This window comes from Octopus bimaculoides, chromosome 20 (genome assembly GCF_046866305.1).
Source record: "Octopus bimaculoides isolate indiv1 chromosome 20, ASM4686630v1, whole genome shotgun sequence".
NCBI lineage: Eukaryota > Metazoa > Mollusca > Cephalopoda > Octopoda > Octopodidae > Octopus > Octopus bimaculoides.
This window is the reverse complement of record NC_142947.1, coordinates 18,913,232-18,933,166: the sequence shown is the minus strand read 5'-3', so window position 1 is coordinate 18,933,166 and position 19,935 is coordinate 18,913,232. Positions and strand designations below refer to the sequence as shown.

Genomic DNA, 19,935 nt, shown 5'->3' with positions numbered 1-19,935 from the left:
CATAACATAATTTCCCAGTAAAAGCAGACAGAAGACGAACAGTATTCCATTCGCCATGGCTGCAAGATGTGAAATGCGAGCGGGGAGAGAGTGTGTGTGTGTGTGTATATATATATGAGCGACGGTTGTGTCAATTGTTATTATTGTTGTATTAATTGTTGTTGCTGATGGTAGTCATTGTGGTTGCAGTGATAGGTGTGGTGATGAATGCAGTGGTGGTGGTGGTAACGGTGGCCTTCATAGTGATAATGGTGGTGGTGACAGAGACAGTCGTGGTGGTGACTATTTTGCTAATGTATTTTTTAACTTTATTGTATTTTAAAACTATTTTTTATTTTTATTTTTATTTTTCTTAAGGCATCCGCTTGTTATAATTGGTAAAAAAAAAATTGTAGTCAGTTAAGTAAAATGAAAACCACCACCACCTATTGTAAGGTGTGAATAAAAGTGAGTGGGAGACTTAGAGAGAGAAAGACTATTAGTTGTAGTGGTAGTAGAAATAGAGATATGCAGTGGGTTTAAAACAGAGCGGGGAGAGAGTCGGGGCGACAGACAAGAAAGGACAAAAAAGAGAATAATAAGAATATAGAGGTGATGGTAAAGATAGAGAGAGTGATAGAAAGAGAGAGAGAGAGAGAGAGAAAATAGAAATAGTAGCAAAAAAAGGTGGGAGTAAACACAATGAAAGATTAAAGACAGGACGAAGGGAAAAGGAGAAGAAAATGAACGAAGATGTTTATACACAAGGGAAAATAAAAGGTAGAAACAAAGAGGGAAATGGAGAGTGAGTATGTGTATATGAGACAGATAGAAAATAGTGGAGTGCTATAGAGAATGGTGGTGGTAGTCGTAATCTTTATGGGAGTGGTGACAGGAGAAGTAAAAGGAGAGTATAGCGCAATATAGAAAGGATTGGAGGTAATGCAAGCGTAACGGGTTTACGTTTTACAACAGTAACACAGGTCAGATGAGTGATTGTTAGTGCTTATGGTTTAAAACCGGCTCAATAAGACATAAGCTCACATATTAAATGAGCAGACAACCTCTTTGATGGAAATTAATGGGCAGACTTTTCGATTTGGCAATGAAAACTGAAAGAATAAAATATTAACAAGAAGCCTTTTTCAGTTGAACGTACTCCAATGATTGGAAATTGTTTATAATTTTTTTTGTTTGTTTTATGATTAAGCTAACAACTATTCATTGATTCTTAATTCTAAACATATCATAATTAGATAAAGAAATCATTAAACGCACACAAAAAAATCATTATTAATATTATTAGTCTCAAACGCCAAGCAGTATTTCATTGTGGCTATTTACATTTTAATTTCGAAGCCCTCCAAGATCAGTTTGCCTTTCATCATACCGCAATCGATAAAATAAATACCAGTCAAGTCCTCAGTCAATACAATCGACAACGTCCCACAAAATGTATGACCTTGTGCCTATACTAGAAATCAACCTCAAACGGCGTAAATTGTAAGAAACGTTTAGTAAAATTATTGACGGTATCATACAAATAAAAGGAGCTTCTTACACTGTCGTTTGACCTGCTAGAAGTAGCAGTCAAAGTTTCTCTCAAATCATACCCTATTGTCTTAAAATAGAACATGTTAGATAAAGTAGACCTGTGATCCTTGCAAAAAGGAAAAAAAGACAAGATGCTAGAGAACCTTCTTAGGAAGGTTGTTCTGGGGTTTATAAGCAAATCGCGGTGTACACGTTCTACCTGTGATGCTTGCAAAAAAGAAAAAAGACAGGATGGTCACAGCTAGAGAACCTTCTTAGGAGGGTTGTTCTGGGGTTTATAAGCAAATCGCGGTGTACACGTTTTCAGGTCGCTGAGATTAGATTTGTCATCGTTATTTGGAGCAGTGTCAATTGGCTGAATACTAGGGACAATTTAATCCCCTCTACCCTACTTCCGCGAGACTTTGTGCAAATATTAGAAATCAATATTTTTAGATTCAAATCCCGTCAAGTTGAACTTTGGTTTTCATCGTTCCTGAGGTGATAAAATAAAGTACCAATCAAATCCTGCAGTCGATTTATTCAACTAATCCTCCCATTAAATTTTGGACCTTGTGCCTATGTTAGAAACAATCGTTATGACAGTAAGCTGGCACAATCGTCAGCGAGCAGACAAAATGCTTAGCCGCATTTCTTCCAGCTATGCGTTCTGATCTGATTTCAAAAGTTGACTTTGCCTTTCATTCTTTCGAGGTCGATAAAATAAGTACCAGTTAGACATTGGGGTAGATGTAATTGATTCATCCTCCCCTAAAAGTGCTGGCTTTATGCCAAAATTTGAACCCGTCATTATAATTATTACTATTAGCTCCACTCTAGCGTCATATAGAGGGTTAGTGGAGGAAAAGTGCGACGACGTTCTCGGGGAAACTCTAGGCGTCGAAGATAATCAGTTGAACAGTCTGTTCCGAAGAACTTTCGGGCCGGGGCCCATGGATAACTTCCAAAGGTCCCTCGCCTGGCAGTGTTACCGAGGTGCGCTGCCTGTTCAGAATAAACTCTACCGTCACGGAAGCGCTGTCAGCCGGGCCTGCCCGAGGTGCGCTCAGGATGACGAAACCGTCCTACACGCATTCGTCCAGTGCCCGAGTATTGCTGACCTGTGGGTTTATGTCGAACAGCTACTGTCGCGTGTAGGACGGATTCGGCTATCAGCTGAATCCATCGTGAGGATTGACCCGCCGACCTCCTTTAACCGGGAGGGCAAGGCAATTTTCCTATGCCTTGTGGCTGTAGCGAAAGAGGTGGTATGGTGGACCCGTTTGATAGGGCTAAAGTCCTCTTTGGCCAAAGGCTCATCAACTTTTTCAAGTTCCATTTGAAAAGGAAGATGAGAGTAGAGAGGGAAGTGCTGTCTCATAGCAAATTTTCTGAAAGATGGGTGACTGTTAGAAGAATGGCCAGTATGAACGGACCAATTCTGAGAATACACCAAAAAAAAAAGGTAATGTAAAAGGAGAAAGGGCTCTATACCCCTTTCTTATTCTTCTGACCAGGCTCCCGTGGCTTTTATGAATTTTTCCACGTGTAACCTTTCGAAGCGCCTCCCCTATTGGGAGTTTTATTTGTTATATCTTTCTCTGTTTTTCTACCGTTTACACGAACGTTTTCTACCTTTCGGAGAAAACTCCTTGTAACCTTCGTCCTGTCTTTGTCCTTACATGTTTTTGATTTATATTAGCCCTTGTGGCCAATAAAACAGAATTTATTATTATTATTATTGTTGATGCTGTTATTGTTGTTGCTGTTGTTGTTGTTATTGTAAAGGAGAACCGGTAGAACATCAGATAAAAGGTTGCGAGACAAAAATGCATAGCAGCAGTGGATATTTCGTCTGTCTTAACGTTCTGAGTTCAAATTCCGTCGAAGTCAACTTTGCCCTTCATCCATTGGAGATCGATAAAATAAGTACCATCTGAACATTGGAGTCAATGTAATCGACTTACCCCCATTCCCCAAACTTGCTGGCTTTGTGCCAAAATTTGAAACCGATACTTGTTTCCGTTCTTCACACTCTGAGTTCAAATCCTGCTGACATCAAACTTTGCCTTTCCTTCTTTCAGAGTCGATGAAATTCCAGTCAAGTATTGAAATCGATGCCATCGACTAACCACCTCGTCTCAAAATTGCTGGCCTTGAGCCGATATTAAAAATAATTATTATTATTGCGACTGGTTAGTTATAGTCACGTGGGGCTGCGTGAAAATGATAAAACAACACCAAGCAATCGTTTAACAGTAACTTTCATTTCACCGCACAAGTGATATATTTAAGTTAGTCATGAATTATGAAGTTTTAACATCAGGTCAATACAATTGAAGAAAGAATTCTGGAGAATTCATAATTAACTGGTCACAAAAGCTCTTTACTGAAGTGGTATTTTATGTCTAGGTTGTTGATCTGATTCACCACTTCATCTTTCACATGTTTTCCCATGATTTCTATCAATTATTCGTACACAGATTTGGATAGGTAAGTAATATTTACTTTTCCATTTTTACATTTCTCTAAATGTTCATGTAAAAATGGGTCAAACTCCGCAAAAGCTGAATGCCCCCCCCCCCATGAAATTTCCATTGTTTGGGGAGCCTCACTTTTCCTCATGACCTCTAAATGCTAAACCTTTTCCACTTAAAAAAAAACTTTATAACTGCTACAACACTTTTTAGTAATTCAAAATAGAACTGCATGTTTTTTCTCAATTGTTCCTAAAGTTGCTGATCCACAGTGTTTTTATTTGACTTTCGTGTTAGCCAGCTCAACATTGCCCTTATGTTCCATGCTGATTTCATGATTTTATAAGAGTTATGAGTATATACATTCAACTAGAAAACCCACCCGTTGTAAGTGATATTTGTCATTTAGAAAAGAGTTTGCTCTTTGAATAAACTAACCAGGATATCATCACAGTCTGACAATTTTTCAATCTTTCTATCAAAGTACTTGTCTGAGAAACTTCGATTTTGCTGTTTGTAAATCTTGTTGGATTCAGTATATACACTACCTGTTTTTTTTTTTATATTTTGGAAAAACTGATGTCTTGCATTAAACTGTTTTGTATGAAATCATTATCAATTGTCACGGGCCAGTGTGCCAGGACACTGTATTCTTTGAAATCACTAAATTTGGTTCTTGTTTCCTGTTACTGCTCTCTTTTCTCGAAGTTTTTGACCACTGTGATCATCATCTGCACCAAAAGTGTCGACAGTAGATTGATTATTGCTAAACAGAGCACTCATGGTTTGCGCACTATCATTGACTTCACTGGTGCTTGCATGGCTAGTTTCAGCTGCAGGTGATGACAAGTTTTTACTTGACATTGTAAAATAGTTTGATAGTTTTTGTCATTTAGAAATTTCGTTAGATTGATTTTCTTTGAGTTAGCGTTAAGTACTTCTTTGAGTTAAATACTTTCTTGAAGACTTTGCTATTCATCATGGGGCCTAGACTTCTGTGAAAAAAAATTGGGGTAATATTTTCATTAGCCACAGCGAGACAGAGATCGATCAAGATAAGGATCCACAACTTAATATATAGTCATAAATGAAGAATTGTTCATTTTGTACAAGGTGATATTCAAACAATTTTTAAAGTAGAGAAAATGCTTTGTTACTGAACAGATTGTAAATCCAATATTAGGAAGCAAACCCTTTCATTGGCCATTAAATAATGGTGTGAAAATAAGAATTCTTATCTCTACCGCGCTAATGTAGTAGTAGACATATTTGACAATGGGAGGGACAGGACTGAAGTTTTTAAAGTAATTCAAGTAAATGATCTGCGAGTTGTTTGTACTTTCATATTTTATGCTACTCCACACCGGCAGAAACAACAGGTGAACAACTCGTGGCTAGACACTGCGTGTCTAGATTCTGCGTAAGAGTATGATATGACGTCCGCTAATACTGGTAACAGCAATCTGCATGGCAAAATACAAAAACAAAAACATTGATAGAATGAAAAAAATAAGTTGCTTCGAGTGTTAGGGGCCCTGAAGCTTAAGCTTCATTAGTTTTATGGTAGATCTGCCACTGGAACCATGATTAATCTGCAGAGAATATGCAACCTCATCGATGGTCTTGTAGTAACGCCGTGCGCATGAGTAGTCTCACGCATGCGTAGAATTAAACAACCAAGCGTTCCCGCTCAATTCATTCTCTTTCTTGCTGGCCAGCAATAGAGCATGGACGTGTCAAGCAGTATCTCCAACACCCAACTCTGGAGACAGTCTCTTTACGTGTTTAGCTGTCACTCTCCATCTTTCGGACTTACGCTAGACAACTCGCTTACATCTACATAACAACGTCCCAACAACTATGCTCACACACACAGAAGCTGTAACAACAAGAGCTAAGGATGTATATATTTACCACCTGAATAAATGTTGTTTAAGTTGATAGTCTGGAGTTCAGCGTTCCGTTATATTCTTTAATTTTATATAGGAAAGTCAGGTATACATCTAATGATGTATAACCAACTTTCCTATACTGGTGACCCCCGACGTGATTCAAACACGCAGCCCGCTGAGCTGCAATAACCCACTTTCTTATAAAGTGGTGATTCGACGAAGAAACAAACGCAGCATGGACTCTGGACTACCAACTTATAACTGGTGAACTCGACTAAAGAACAAATGCGGCCATGGAGACTGAACTACTAACTAGCATCATCGTCATGACCAACACGATTCTACGATTACTACGCCACCAACACCTCCAACCATAGTCAACACGACTTACTACGTATTACCAACATCAACAAGCGCGGTTTTTATTCTCGCCTCTGTTAGAGTGGATTTTTCCACTCACGATAAACAGACAAGAATTACAGCCTGCGACTTTCCAATTGTGTACTCAAAGAACTTGGTATAAAACTCTCACGTGTACTGACTTTTTAACTGCTGTGATATCTCACACACATATAGACGGCCTGTTTTTTATTATGTTCTTATATGTCGCATTCACACTCTCACATACACATACATCTTTTATGCCACACAATAACTCTTGTTATTCATTTCATACGGTTGTCTTTTCTATCGTCTCATTACTGGTATTTACGAAATCTATGTTACCGTAGTATAACATAATTACTTGTATATCATCTTTGATATATATTTTGGTGTTCGACCGTGTGACACGTTTAAATAAAAGGAGTCCTCTGTTTTTCCATTCGTCATCATTTCTCCTTTTTGAGTTCGCACGGTCGTTTTTTCATCTTGGGTTAAGAAATTTTTCTTCGAGGTTTTCGCTAATGGTTCGTACAGAGATTTGTCTGTCAACTGTCTGTAAAAGCGCACCTCTTCAAACACTCATCATCAAACAGCCTTTTCGCCACCAGCTTCGTTCAACCAAGATTACCACCGTGACGACAACAATTACTACTACCAACTACAAGCATTCCCCCCGACGTCGCCAAGTTTCAACAGATCATTACCACTGTCAACAGATCATTACCACCACACATACAGAACACAACTATATTACAGTTCCTGCGCCGACGTCTTCACCATCAATGTACTGTCTACCACAATGTCGTGCGCTAACAACCCCACCACCAGGGACACACCATATCAACACACTCAGTTTTGTCGACTCTGTTAGAGTGGATGTTTCCACTCACGATCAACAGACCAAATTTTCCTTGTGTAACTTTCATAGAATATTCCGTACCAGGTAACCGGTCACAACTGACCACGACTTCCTGAGTACGGACATTCTATCTCCTTGTGGGACTCTTGTACGAACTGGATTTTTTCTCTACAGACACTTACTATATTCTGTGTTTTTTCTCACACACACTTGTGCACTCACACACTTTCTTTCATTTGTACATTGCATGCATGTTCTCACGAGTGCACATTCATTTCTTTAATTTTTCTTTGTGTGTGTTTTGTGCTACATTCTTGTGGGTGGTTTTCAGTGGCCATCCTGCCTCAGGCGTTCTAACAGATTTCATATTATCGTGCGTTTCTCGCACTGGCAAGGGAGCCCTGTAGTAACGCCGTGCGCATGCGTAGAATTAAACAAGCAAGCTTTCCCCGCTTAATTTTATCTCTTTCTTGCTGGCCAGCAATAGAGCATGGACGTGTCAAGAGTGTCTCCAACATTCCAACTCTGGAGACAGTCTCTTTACGTGTATAGCTGTCTCTCTACATCTTTCGGACTTACGCTCAACAGCTCGCTCACAACTACATAACAATGTCCCAACAACTATGCTCACACACACAGAAGCTGTAACAACAAGAGCTAAAGATGTATATATTTACCACCTGAATAAATGTTGTTTAAGTTGATAGTCTGGAGTTCAGCGTTCCGTTGTATTTCTAATTTTATATAGGAAAGTCAGGTATACATCTAATGATGTATAACCAACTTTCCTATATATATCGTGAAGTATGTTTGCCACCTAAACGTGGCTGACCCATATGGGACAATGCTGCTGTAGTTTATAGTCTCAAGAAGACATCTCCTCCAGCTGGCTAACGACACACTGTTTGTGCCCGATCAGTATTTGCGAAGGGAAATCATTGTTCCCGTCTCTAGCCTTACGTGATACATACGGACCCGGGTTTCTGAGTAGTAACCCGTCATCAGTGTGTGACAATCACCAGCTTGGGATTGATTCTTTATTATGATCACGTAGATCGAACATAGAGGGGGACAGCACTGGACATTATAAAGCATTGTGAGTTCGTTTGCAATAAGCAAATGATGTATTTACAATGAATGTATTTACAATTTTAATAAAAAAATTTTTAACATTTTGGTCGGGGAGTCCTCCGGATACACCATACAGATTTACTATGTATTTAAGTAGGATCTCTCACACCCAACTTCCTCACCACATCTTTCCATCTTTTCTCATATAGACTTCGCGACAGGCGTCCTCTCTCCAGCCCTATCTTGCTCTTCAGATGATATCTGAAATAGTAGAGCAAACCAGGCTCGGAGATAAAGGTTTTCGTCGTGACTCCTTTCACTCTCGTTTTCCATATGCACTCTTTCAGAAAGACAACTGTGCATAACAAACTGGCCTCCCCTTTCTTTGACAGTCTTGGTGGCGGTACAATCTTAATCATAAACTCAGCTGATAGCTGTACGCTTCCTAAATGCGACAACACGTGTTCTGCGTAAACTATCAGGCCTGAAATCTCCGGACAATGAACAAGGGCGTGTGGGACGGTTTCTTCGTCCCGTCCGCATCTTGGGCAAGCCGGTGGTACGGACATGCCGTGTCTAGGCAGTTTATCACCAACAGTTAAAGCGTTCCTATAGGACTGCCAAGTCAGTGATTTCTGGTAGTTATCCAGATAACACCGACCCGAAAGTTCTTTTCAACAGGTTGGCTATCTGGTCCTCATTGAGTCCCAGGACGTCATCCCTCTTGGACTCTACCAGCCCGCTATAGAGTACCGAGGTGGTATTCCTGCTGCTGGCCTTGTGGATTAGCACGAGTGCCTCTCGGCACTCTTTTTGCCACTCGGTCAAATTGTGTCTTTTCACGGAACAGGGTTTAAATTCTTCCAAGGAGGCCAATCACGGAAAGAACGTCTCTGTCAGCGAATTCCATACCTGGTCACCGTCCAGGTAGAGTGAGAGGCGCCTCAGCTTCAGCGCATATCTGCGCATGATCAGCCACGGCATCCCTAGCCCACCCTTTAGCGGGGTTTTGGCAGCAAACAGAGCGCCTCACAAGCGGTTGTACTCCCTTCGGCTGGTTGTAACCTTCTTTCTCCCTCTGGCCGTTTGTCTTTAGTGGCTGCCTGCTTGTGACTATGACTCTAGTTGTCCGTTCACTAACTCACTGATGGTCGCTCTCACTAACTGACTTTGGCTTACGGAGTTCTTGTTTTTATAACTATCCAAAACTAACCAGAGGGATAGACATATTGTTAAGAACAAAAGCTTTTGTTGGTGGTGTCTTTTTGTAACTTTTGGTGAAATAGAAGAGGTTAGAAGGGTCAAGTGGCAAAGACATAATTATGTTTAGTGAAGGCATCTGGCAAATGTAACTGCTGTCACTCACAGAAAAACTATTGTTTTATCGTGAGAAAAGTACTGTTGAACTGTTCAGTGAAATTTGGCGATCGAGGATAGAATCCACGCTATGCCTGCATGGAGCCACTACATCATTCCCCCTTCAGAGAGGTTCCAGGAAAAGGAAATGAACGATCGAGGAAAAGAAAGATATGCATGGCCGAGGGAAGATTTTGAATATCAGGAGAGTGGATCATTGAAGTGTATACGGGACAATTTTCTATTCGGATTAGTTCGAATAACGGTGTCGCTTTGCATGCCAAAATGTACAGTCAGTGACAGGGCAATACGGAAATGGGTTAGCGCTTGCGTGCGCGTGAGGACGTATACACGAGTGCAGGTGCACGTATCAAAATTCACTGTAAATTAAGCTCAGGTGAGCGAGTGAATGTATTTTCAATCCATGATATCGAAGATCAACCTGCAGGATTGCAGCGTGTGAAATGCCTTGAAGGTTTTTCAGAAGTGAAATGTGTCTGGCGCTGTTGTAGGTAATTACTGAGATTAGCAAGGACGACAGTGTAGCATGCTGGAGTGATGCGCGAGACAGGTAATTTTCTCCATTCATTACGTGACCAAACTGGTCTAACAGAGGGAAATTATGGGATCTTTTTTAAAACAGGGGCCACGTTTTTCATTAACGAAACACTTTGAAACTTGGAACACTGGTAGAATGTGTCATATAAAACATCTTTTTCTCTTAGTCTTCTTAAAAAAAAAAGAAATCCATAAATTATTCCATGTTAAAGTTGTCGTATTTCTGTAATTTCAACCAATCACTGACGTCCATTCAGCCGATATACATTAAGTGCCGACTACATAAACAAACGATTCTGAAACAATTAACCCTAACCCTAACCCTAACCCTAAACCCTAACCCTGACCCTAAAACCCTAACCCTAACACCCTAGTGAAAATCGTGGTATATTTACAAAATATTGACGAATATGAGTTATATTTTACTGAGTGATTGTGTACTTGCATGTGTATGCGTTTGAGAGAGCAAGAGAGGAAGAGGTAGGGAGAGGGGGAGAAAGGGTTAGAGGTAGTTAAAAGTTTTCTTATGACGGCTTCTCTTCACTGCCTATTACTTCATTAGAAATCTATGGATGCACTTACGCACATAATAGAGAAAAATCAAACAAATATGGACGACTTGCTCCGAAACACCACCGAGTGGGGAACACTTCGCAAAAATAACCTGCAGTTGTTTCCTTCAAAATTCCTACATGCTCGAAATGTACATACGTCAAGGTATATTTGTAGAAAATTTCACGAAAAAATATTCATTTTCCTGGAAGTTAAGAGGAATTTTTAAAATATTCATTTTTCTGAAAGTTATGACCTTCCAAAGTCGGTGGGTACAACTCTGTAGTTATGCCACATTAACGAACGTGAATGATTGTGTTTACTTGCACGTGTATGCGTTTGCGAGAGGAAGAGAGGAAGAGGGGGAGATAGAGAACGGGAGCAATGTGTATGTTGTTGTCACAGATTACGTATGTGTGGTTGTGTGTTTTTACGTATTAATGTTATGAAAAATAGGTAAAGAATACTGAGAAGAAAGTTTAATCTATGACGTTGTATGTATCACTTTCTCTCTCTGTTGAGCGCGTGTGTAAGAACGCTGTCCCAGGTAGAAGGGAAGAAATATAAAAGTTGCTAGAAACAACAGCCAAATCTCCCTTAAATCACACAAAGTAAACGGAATTTTAAAAATCTAATTACTGCACTGGAAAGTTCACATCGAGAAAATTCCATTGATGTAAAATTTTTTACAAAAAGTGGAAAATGTGGATTTCTATAAACTTTTAAAAAGGTTTCACACAGACACACAACTTCAGCTTTATATATTAAGATAAATAAATAAAATATAGCGGGCGTAAGCACTTAGAGAAACCTGGAGATTAAAGTAATGGGAAAATATTATGTTATGTAGATGTAGTGCTGATTATGGTGGTGGTGATAGTGGTGATGGTGTAAGGGGGATAATGATATTGGTCAAGTGGTTAAGAGAATGGTAATGATAGTTGTAGTGATGGCGGCAAATAATATTGGTGGTGGTGTTTGGGAGAATAGTGCTGCCGATTGGGATTGCGATAATTGTGGCTGCGGTATTTTGCATTTCTTTAACACATAAATAGGTTAAATCAATATACAGGTTTTGAGTAGGAAGCTGAAGGACTCAACATCGATTGACAAAAGTATGATAGATAATAATATAATTATCATCAACAACCCAACAACAAGAAATTAGATAACTTAAAATAAAGAAACGAAACATGCAAAATGAAGACGGCGTGGCTGTGTGGCAAGAAGTTTGCTTTCCAATCACAATGGTGCCGGGTTCAGTTCTATTGCGTGGTACTTCGGACTCGTGCCCCGAACCAACCAAAGCTTTGTAACTGACAAAAATGGAAAGAAGACCGTTATGTGTGTGTGTGTCACCACCGCTTGACAACTGGTATTGGTTTGTTTACGTTCCTGTAAATTAGCGGTTCGGCAAAAGACACTGATAGAATAAGTACCAGGCTTAAAAAATAGTTCCGAGGTCAATTTGTTCGACTAAATGCTTCAAGACTGTGTCCCAGCATGGCCGCAGTCCAATGAGTGAAACAAATAAAAGATTAAAGATATCTAAAATAATAAACCAGTGTATTTACTCAGAGACGTCATCAACATGAAAATCAGTAGTTAAGTTGTTAATAAATTGAATGTAATTGTGAACATCAAATACCTAATTACAAATACATTAGATCAATATCATTGTATTTGTTTCAGCAGGTACGGGGTGAGGAAACAATGCTCTGGTCTCATTAGACCTCTCTTGAAAAGCAGAGACTCAACCCCACTAGCCGAAATTATGATGAGGAACCTAAATAGAGAATCAATAGAGGTGCGAAAAATTAGCATATGTAACAAAACGAACCACTGCGGTAGATTAATCGCTCAGAGATGCTTAATATTATGTTAATCCTTTCGGTAAGTAGAGAAATATTAATACTGGACATGCTTCAGTATTATTAAAACTCCTCAGTAAATTATACATTGGCTTTGTCACGAGGGTGTGAATGATACATATTATTACGTAGGTCATAGAATGAAAGATAGATGCTGGTGGTTGAACTGGATTCTGTTCTGGCTGCGTATAAATGATGCACAACACTACGGAACAACTTTATAGTAACTTTATTCACAAAATATTTTCTACGTTGGTTTTGAATTAATAATACAACAACAAAGCATACAAAATGAAAAAGATGATTCTGTAGTTATTACAAAATAGTTGGTTAATTAGGCTCTGTTAATATGCTGTCACGACGGAAGAAAAACAAGTAAAAGAATACTCTCAAGATCTTAAAATTTTGAAGATTTTTAATCCAGTTAAATCCAATCATAAGTGAGTCATAAGATATCTCGGGAAAATATCATGGCGTCTGAGAAAGCTGAGAGCAGATGGGCAGACAGAAAATGACTTGTCTGTTCCCAGACACATTTATGGTCATCAACCATTGGAATAGACGAATGAGGAAAAATATATTTATTTCTAATTAGATTTTTGATGCTCACTATATTAAATCTGCTAAAACATTAGCTAAAATGAGGGTTAGTTTAATTAAAGACTGTTTAAAAAGAATATTTATAATCTTTAGCGCAGCAGTTCAACAACTTGTGGGTCAATTATTAATGAGAAAGGATCAAGATCAGAAATGTTTACCAGACCACTCAGGCAATGTTTGCAGTGACCCAACTCAAGCTAATATGAAAGAATAGTAACAAAATTATGAGGGTCAAAATCAGATTCTTGTATGCACCGTAACTCTCCGTCTTCATGTTCGTATACATGACGCGGGTTCTCTCTACACGAAGCTATCCAACATCACACTGACCGCCATGAAGGTCTTATACCGGCGAAGGAAAGAAAGCCAGTACGCCATGGCTATGCGAATAATCATCTTCATTATAAAAAATTCGGTTTCACCTTGAAAACCTTCGTGCACGCGCGCAGACGCACTGTTGTAAGGAAACATTGGACACAGTGGAACAACCCGTGTAACGTTGAAAATATAATATTCGATTAATATAACGAGTATCTGCAGCGTATGACTCCTTCAGGAACGCCACTACATATCTTGAAAATTATATTACACAATCTTGACTCCAATGTGTGTGTGTGCATATGTGTATTTATATGTGCTCAACACCACTTTTAGGTTTTCAGGGCCCCGGGTGCTGTACCGAAGAAATGGGCCTATGCCCTGATCGAAATATGACGAAATTATATTATTCATGGGCCCAAGGTCCTCCGGCTGTAGTTCTCACAGCGCCTATCTTAAAATAATGAATTTACATATCTGTGTGTTTGATATGTATGTATGTATGTATGTATGTTTGTATGTATTTATGTATGTATAGTTAGCAACCATGAATTTGTGTATATCATTAAAGCAGCAGATAAGATGCATAGGGAGATTTGACTACTATTCTTGCAAGTCAATCGACTATCTAGAAACTTTGTTGTCATTGTTTGTGCCTCAGGTTAACTCTGGTCTCGCAGACGTGCAGGTGGTTGGTTAAATAGTTATGTGCAACCCAGATATTCATTGCTTCAATTACGCTACTCTACTACTTAGAGACTCCAAGAACAATTTTGTAGGGTGGAACATAACTGCTTTTGGACTCATTGGTGGCGGGAGGGGGTCTTCTTGAAATTCAAGGAACCTGTGAAGATTTTTTTTTAAAGAAGGAAGCCAATCAAATATCCATGGTCCCGTCTTTGATTCTCCCATCCCTCACTTGTGGGCATTGCCACATACGGTGATTTATCATGTCATGTGTCAGTCAAAATCTGTTACTTTTTATGTTACTGTCCAGTTTGATTTTATACGTGGGTCCGTTGCTGTTGCCCAGTTGTCACTTGGATGAATGATTAATTGGACATTATGGTGATTTTGTTGCATGTTTTCCCTATATAAAACCAAGTTCATTTTCGATGAGACCATTTATTTATACATAAACATTATAATGATTACAAAAGTTATTTGCTGGAGGATGTAGCCCTGACTACCGGTAGATAGTCATATCCTGTGTTTGGCCAAGAACTGGCTACTATATTCATGTGGCGAAAAGTGGAAAATTTTGCGTTCATCGTTGACAAATGATCCTTTTTAATCTGAGGTCAAGTTTCGATCAAGAATCCTATCCTCTCAGGCACCGCTGAAACCACTGCATTGACTTCTCACACGTCTATATTTAGAGATATGTGTTGGCAGGAAGTCATGGAAATTTCCACTCGAAATTGTACGATTAAATAATCGCTGCTGAAATACCACTGGCTGACAATTGAGCTAACTTCTCTTGATATGTTGTACCCTATTTCTTGTTACTGAGCTAACGCGATTTCAATTCTAAACTGCGTTACACTATAATTGAAAGTATTTTAGCCGTGACTTTACCGCTTTTTATTCAATCATAGTCTAATATAGGAGCGGTTCCCAAACTTATTTTGCATCACAGACCGATTTTATACACAGATCAGAGAATCACTCGCATAACAAACACAATGAAGTGCATAATACATAATTTAGTTATTACATATATAATACATATATATTACATACACACACACACACACACACACACACACATACATACATACACACATACATACATACACACATACATACATACATACATAATGCAAAAACACTTGCAGACTACAACAGTCATAATATGAATAAAATTTTTTAAAATTATTCTTTCAAATGATCCTCGCTCTGGTACTAGTCCGTAGCCCGATGGATGGGGTTCCTGGCTATATAGGACTACGTAATTGAATGTGCCCTTCCGTTTATAAAGCTGTAAATTGTAAAATTAGGTGGGGGGGGGGGGTTAGCTATTATTTCTAGCAAGTCAAGTGACCACATAGAAGCTCCCCAAATGACCAGATTTCTGACATGTCGTTTGGCCTCAAATCAGCCCTGGTCTAGCAGACCAATTGTGAAAGACGTTCTAGCGGTAATCGTTCCGTCTCTTATTCACTCATAAGATATCTACGACTGCATAATCACATGTATCTTCCCCTTTTTAAAAATCGTTTAAGTGCAATTTGAGGGGGATTTGGTTACTTGTCTAGTAGTTGATTTATATTGTCGTCATCCGCCTTTACACTCCACCTGTTAATCCTGTTTGGCGATAGCTTCAGCATAGAGAAGGTATATAGTAAAGAAACTCACAAAGAAATACAATTGATGTACGTAGATTTTGAAAACAAGGTGGGCTGAATTTTGTTATGATAAAATCTATATTTCTATTTCCATTTATTGTTGACTTCGTTCCGTAATGAAAATGTAAACACAATAAGCAATTGTAACATAGAGATTATTGTTTATTCTATCTTCCTCACTTTTACACACACACACGCACTCTCTCTCTTTCTCTCTCCCCCCTTTCTCTCTCTCCCTCTTTCTCTCTTTTAACCCTGACCCACCACTTGCTTTTTGCTCTTTTTAACATTATTATTGTATTGTCAGTAGTCAAGTATTGGGATGGATGTAATGACTTGCCCCCACTCCTCAAATTGCTGTCCTAATGCCAAAATTAGTAAGAATTGTATTGTAGTAGTCATTTAAAAGTTATTTGGATTAGATGTGATCCGAAGTGAAGTAGCTTCATTCATCATCAAAAATGCCGATTAAGTGTGAGTTTGTTTATATTATAGGAAAGTTGGTTATACATCTTTAGATGTATACCTGACTTTCCTATATAAAATTAATGAATATAAACGGAACGCTGAACTCCAGACTATCAACTTGAACAACATTTATTCAGGTGGTAAATACATATATCTTTAGCTCTTGTTGTTACAGCTTCTATGTGTGTGAGTATAGTTGTTGGGACGTTGTTATGTAGATGTGAGCGAGCTGTCGAGCGTAAGTCCGAAAGATGTAGAGAGACAGCTTAACACGTAAAGAGACTGTCTCCAGAGTTGGAATGTTGGAGACACTCTTGACACGTCCATGCTCTATTGCTGGCCAGCAAGAAAGAGAATGAATTGAGCGGGAACGCTTGATTGTTTAATTCCACGCATGCGTGAGACTACGCATGCGCACGGTGTTACTACAGGGCTCCCTTGCCAGTGCGAGAAACGCACGATAATATAAAATCTGTTAGAACGCCTGAGGCAGGATGGCCACTGAAAACCACCCACAAGAATGTAACACAAAACACACACAAAGAAAAATTAAAGAAATGAAATGTACACTCGTGTGATACATGCATGCAATGTACAAATGAAAGAAAAACATGCAATATGGGCAGTAAATGCCACCTAGTAAAAACAAATGAGACAATGAGAAAACAAATCGTGATGACTACTGTCCAGGAACTGGAATCACGGAATGTGAAAGTCTGAGTGTTTGTTTTTACTGAAAGGAAAGAAAATGTATGAGTGCACAAGTGTGTGTGAGAAAAAACACAGAACAAGTGAAAGTGTCTGTATAGAAAAAATCCAGTTCGTACAGGAGTCCCACAAGGAGATAGAATGTCCTGTTGAAACTTGGCGACGTCGGGGGGAATGCTTGTAGTTGGTAGTAGTAATAGTTGTCGTCACGGTGGTAATCTTGGTTGAACGAAGCTGGTGGTGAAAAGGCTGTTCGTTGATGAGTGTTTGAAGAGGTGCGCTTTTACAGACAGTCGACAGACAAATCTCTGTACGAACCATTAGCAAAAACCTCTAAGAAAAACTTTCTTAACCCAAGATGAAAAAACGACCGTGCGAACTCAAAAAGGAGAAATGGTGACGAATGGAAAAACAGAGGACTCCTTTTATTTAAACGTGTCACACGGTCGAACACCAAAATATATATCAAAGATGATATACAAGTAATTATGTTATACTACGGTAACATAGATTTCGTAAATACCAGTAATGAGACGATAGAAAAGACAACCGTATGAAATGAATAACAAGAGTTATTGTGTGGCATAAAAGATGTATGTGTATGTGAGAGTGTGAATGCGACATATAAGAACATAATAAAAAACAGGCCGTCTATATTTATGTGAGATATCACAGCAGTTAGAAAGTCAGTACACGTGAGAGTTTTATACCAAGTTCTTTGAGTACACAATTGGAAAGTCGCAGGCTGTAATTCTTGTCTGTTTATCGTGAGTGGAAAAATCCACTCTAACAGAGGCGAGAAAAAAAAAACGCGCTTGTTGATGGTAATACGTAGTAAGTCGTGTTGACTATGGTTGGAGATGTTGGTGGCGTTGGTCATGACGATGATGCTAGTTAGTAGTTCAGTCTCCATGGCCGCATTTGTTCTTTAGTCGGGTTCACCAGTTATAAGTTGGTAGTCCAGAGTCCATGCTGCGTTTGTTTCTTCATCGAATCACCACTTTATAAGAAAGTGGGTTATTGCAGGTCAGCGGGCTGCGTGTTTGAATCACGTCGGGGGTCACCAGTATAAGAAAGTTGGTTATACATCATTAGATGTATACCTGACTTTCCTATATAAAATTAGAAATTAAACGGAACGCTGAACTCCAGACTATCAACTTGAACAACATTTATTCAGGTGGTAAATACATATATCTTTAGCTCTTGTTGTTACAGCTTCTATGTGTGTGAGTATAGTTGTTGGGACGTTGTTATGTAGATGTAAGCGAGCTGTTGTGCGTAAGTCCGAAAGATGTAGAGAGACAGCTTAACACGTAAAGAGACTGTCTCCAGAGTTGGAATGTTGGAGACACTCTTGACACGTCCATGCTCTATTGCTGGCCAGCAAGAAAGAGAATGAATTGAGCGGGAACGCTTGGTTGTTTAATTCCACGCATGCGTGAGACTACGCATGCGCACGGCGTTACTACAATATCATTGTGTTTTTGTCCTCAATTTCTGTCTTGACAATCAAGTTACATGGGAGTGGGAAGTGAATAAATATTGAGTCAACAACAGTTCAAGCTCATGTCATGGTCCACGTTTATGTTGCTCAACTCTCCATTCTGCGATTTATATATATTTCATTTCATAGTCCATTCACTAGTGTAGCTAGAGCCCAGGGCAGCCCTTCTATTTGCTATCCCCGGACCCCACAAAAGAACACATATTGCCTACAGCAATAACCTACAACAGGATGAGAAATGCCACCCCTACCGACCTCGACACCCCCATACATATAGTTGCATGTCTAGACATGCTCATATATATTTAAATGATAAACTTCTGGAAAGTTTTACAGATTTTTACAGTGATGGGCTTGGATCTGTAGTCTTCAAATCAGTTTTCTCCTTTCTGGTTTTGAGAAGCCTAATTTCTCAAGATTGGTATTTAGGCAGTGTGTTACATATCCCAGCGCCCCAATAATTACAGGTATAACTCTGAACTTGTAATCTGGATAGAGCAGCTGTATGTATGTATGTGTGTGTGTGTATGTATGTATGTATGTATGTGTGTATGTATGTATGTATGTATGTGTGTATGTATGTATGTATGTGTCAAGTCCTCATTAAAGTCCTGTGATATGCAGGACACTGACTGGGAGAACAATGCCTGACATCACCACGGATGGAGGAGGCAGGTTAAGGAGGGGATCGACACTTTTGAGAGAGCACGTATCCAGCATGAAGAACTTAAGCAAGCTGTGTGAAAGTGCATGGCTCGTATAGTGAATGGGGAAAGCTTGGTCTGCAATGTTTGCAGTCGCGTATGCTTGTCAAGAGCAGGGCTCATTAGCCACCAACGGAGCCGCAAATGCAAAATATAAGTTAGTCCTAGAGCGCACAATGTTCCTGAAGGTCGGCAATGGTCTTCCTCGGTCACAAGTGGACGGCCGTCATGTATGTATGTATGTATGTATGTATGTATGTATGTACATATGTATGCTAACATGTATGAATGCATTTTTACCTCAAACCATTTTTGCTAAAATGGTTTTTGCTTGTAGGATTATGTCAATACTAGAATAAGTGTATACCTATTTTCTTGTCCATTGAATGATAAGAAGAATTTTAATAATGTATGTATTTGAGCTAAACTTGTACCAGTGCAGGTTTGTTGAATGTGTAAAAAACCAACTAGCTTAAAGCAGGAGAAAGAAGGAGAAGAGAAGAATGAAAAGAGAAAGAAAAAGGTATGGAATCTTCAAAGACATATGGAATGAGATTTCCCTTACTTGAGAAATAGGTAAAGGTTATTGGCAGGAGGGGCATCTAACTGAAAACAATGCCTCAATAACATATTCATCTAACCCATGCTAACATAGAAGAACAGGCATAAAACAAACAAGTGTGTGTGTGTGTAAGAGAGAAAGAAAAATGATGCCTAGAATAACTTTAGGAGAAATATCAAAGAAAATTT

At 39.1% G+C, this 19,935-nt stretch overlaps 1 long non-coding RNA gene across 2 annotated transcripts in view; it reads left to right on the top strand.

Annotated features, from left to right (window-relative positions):
• The first annotated feature begins 3,602 nt into the window (after positions 1 to 3,602).
• LOC128250352 (uncharacterized) overlaps positions 3,603 to 19,935 on the top strand; it is a 43,556-nt gene continuing 27,223 nt past the window's right edge. The window contains exon 1 of one of the 2 annotated variants that reach the window (XR_016237526.1): positions 3,603 to 4,005. This is a non-coding gene — a long non-coding RNA (uncharacterized LOC128250352). Of the gene's footprint in view, positions 4,006 to 15,466; positions 15,848 to 19,935 lie in introns of those variants that run through there. The other variant, XR_008266383.2, reaches the window with a different exon arrangement.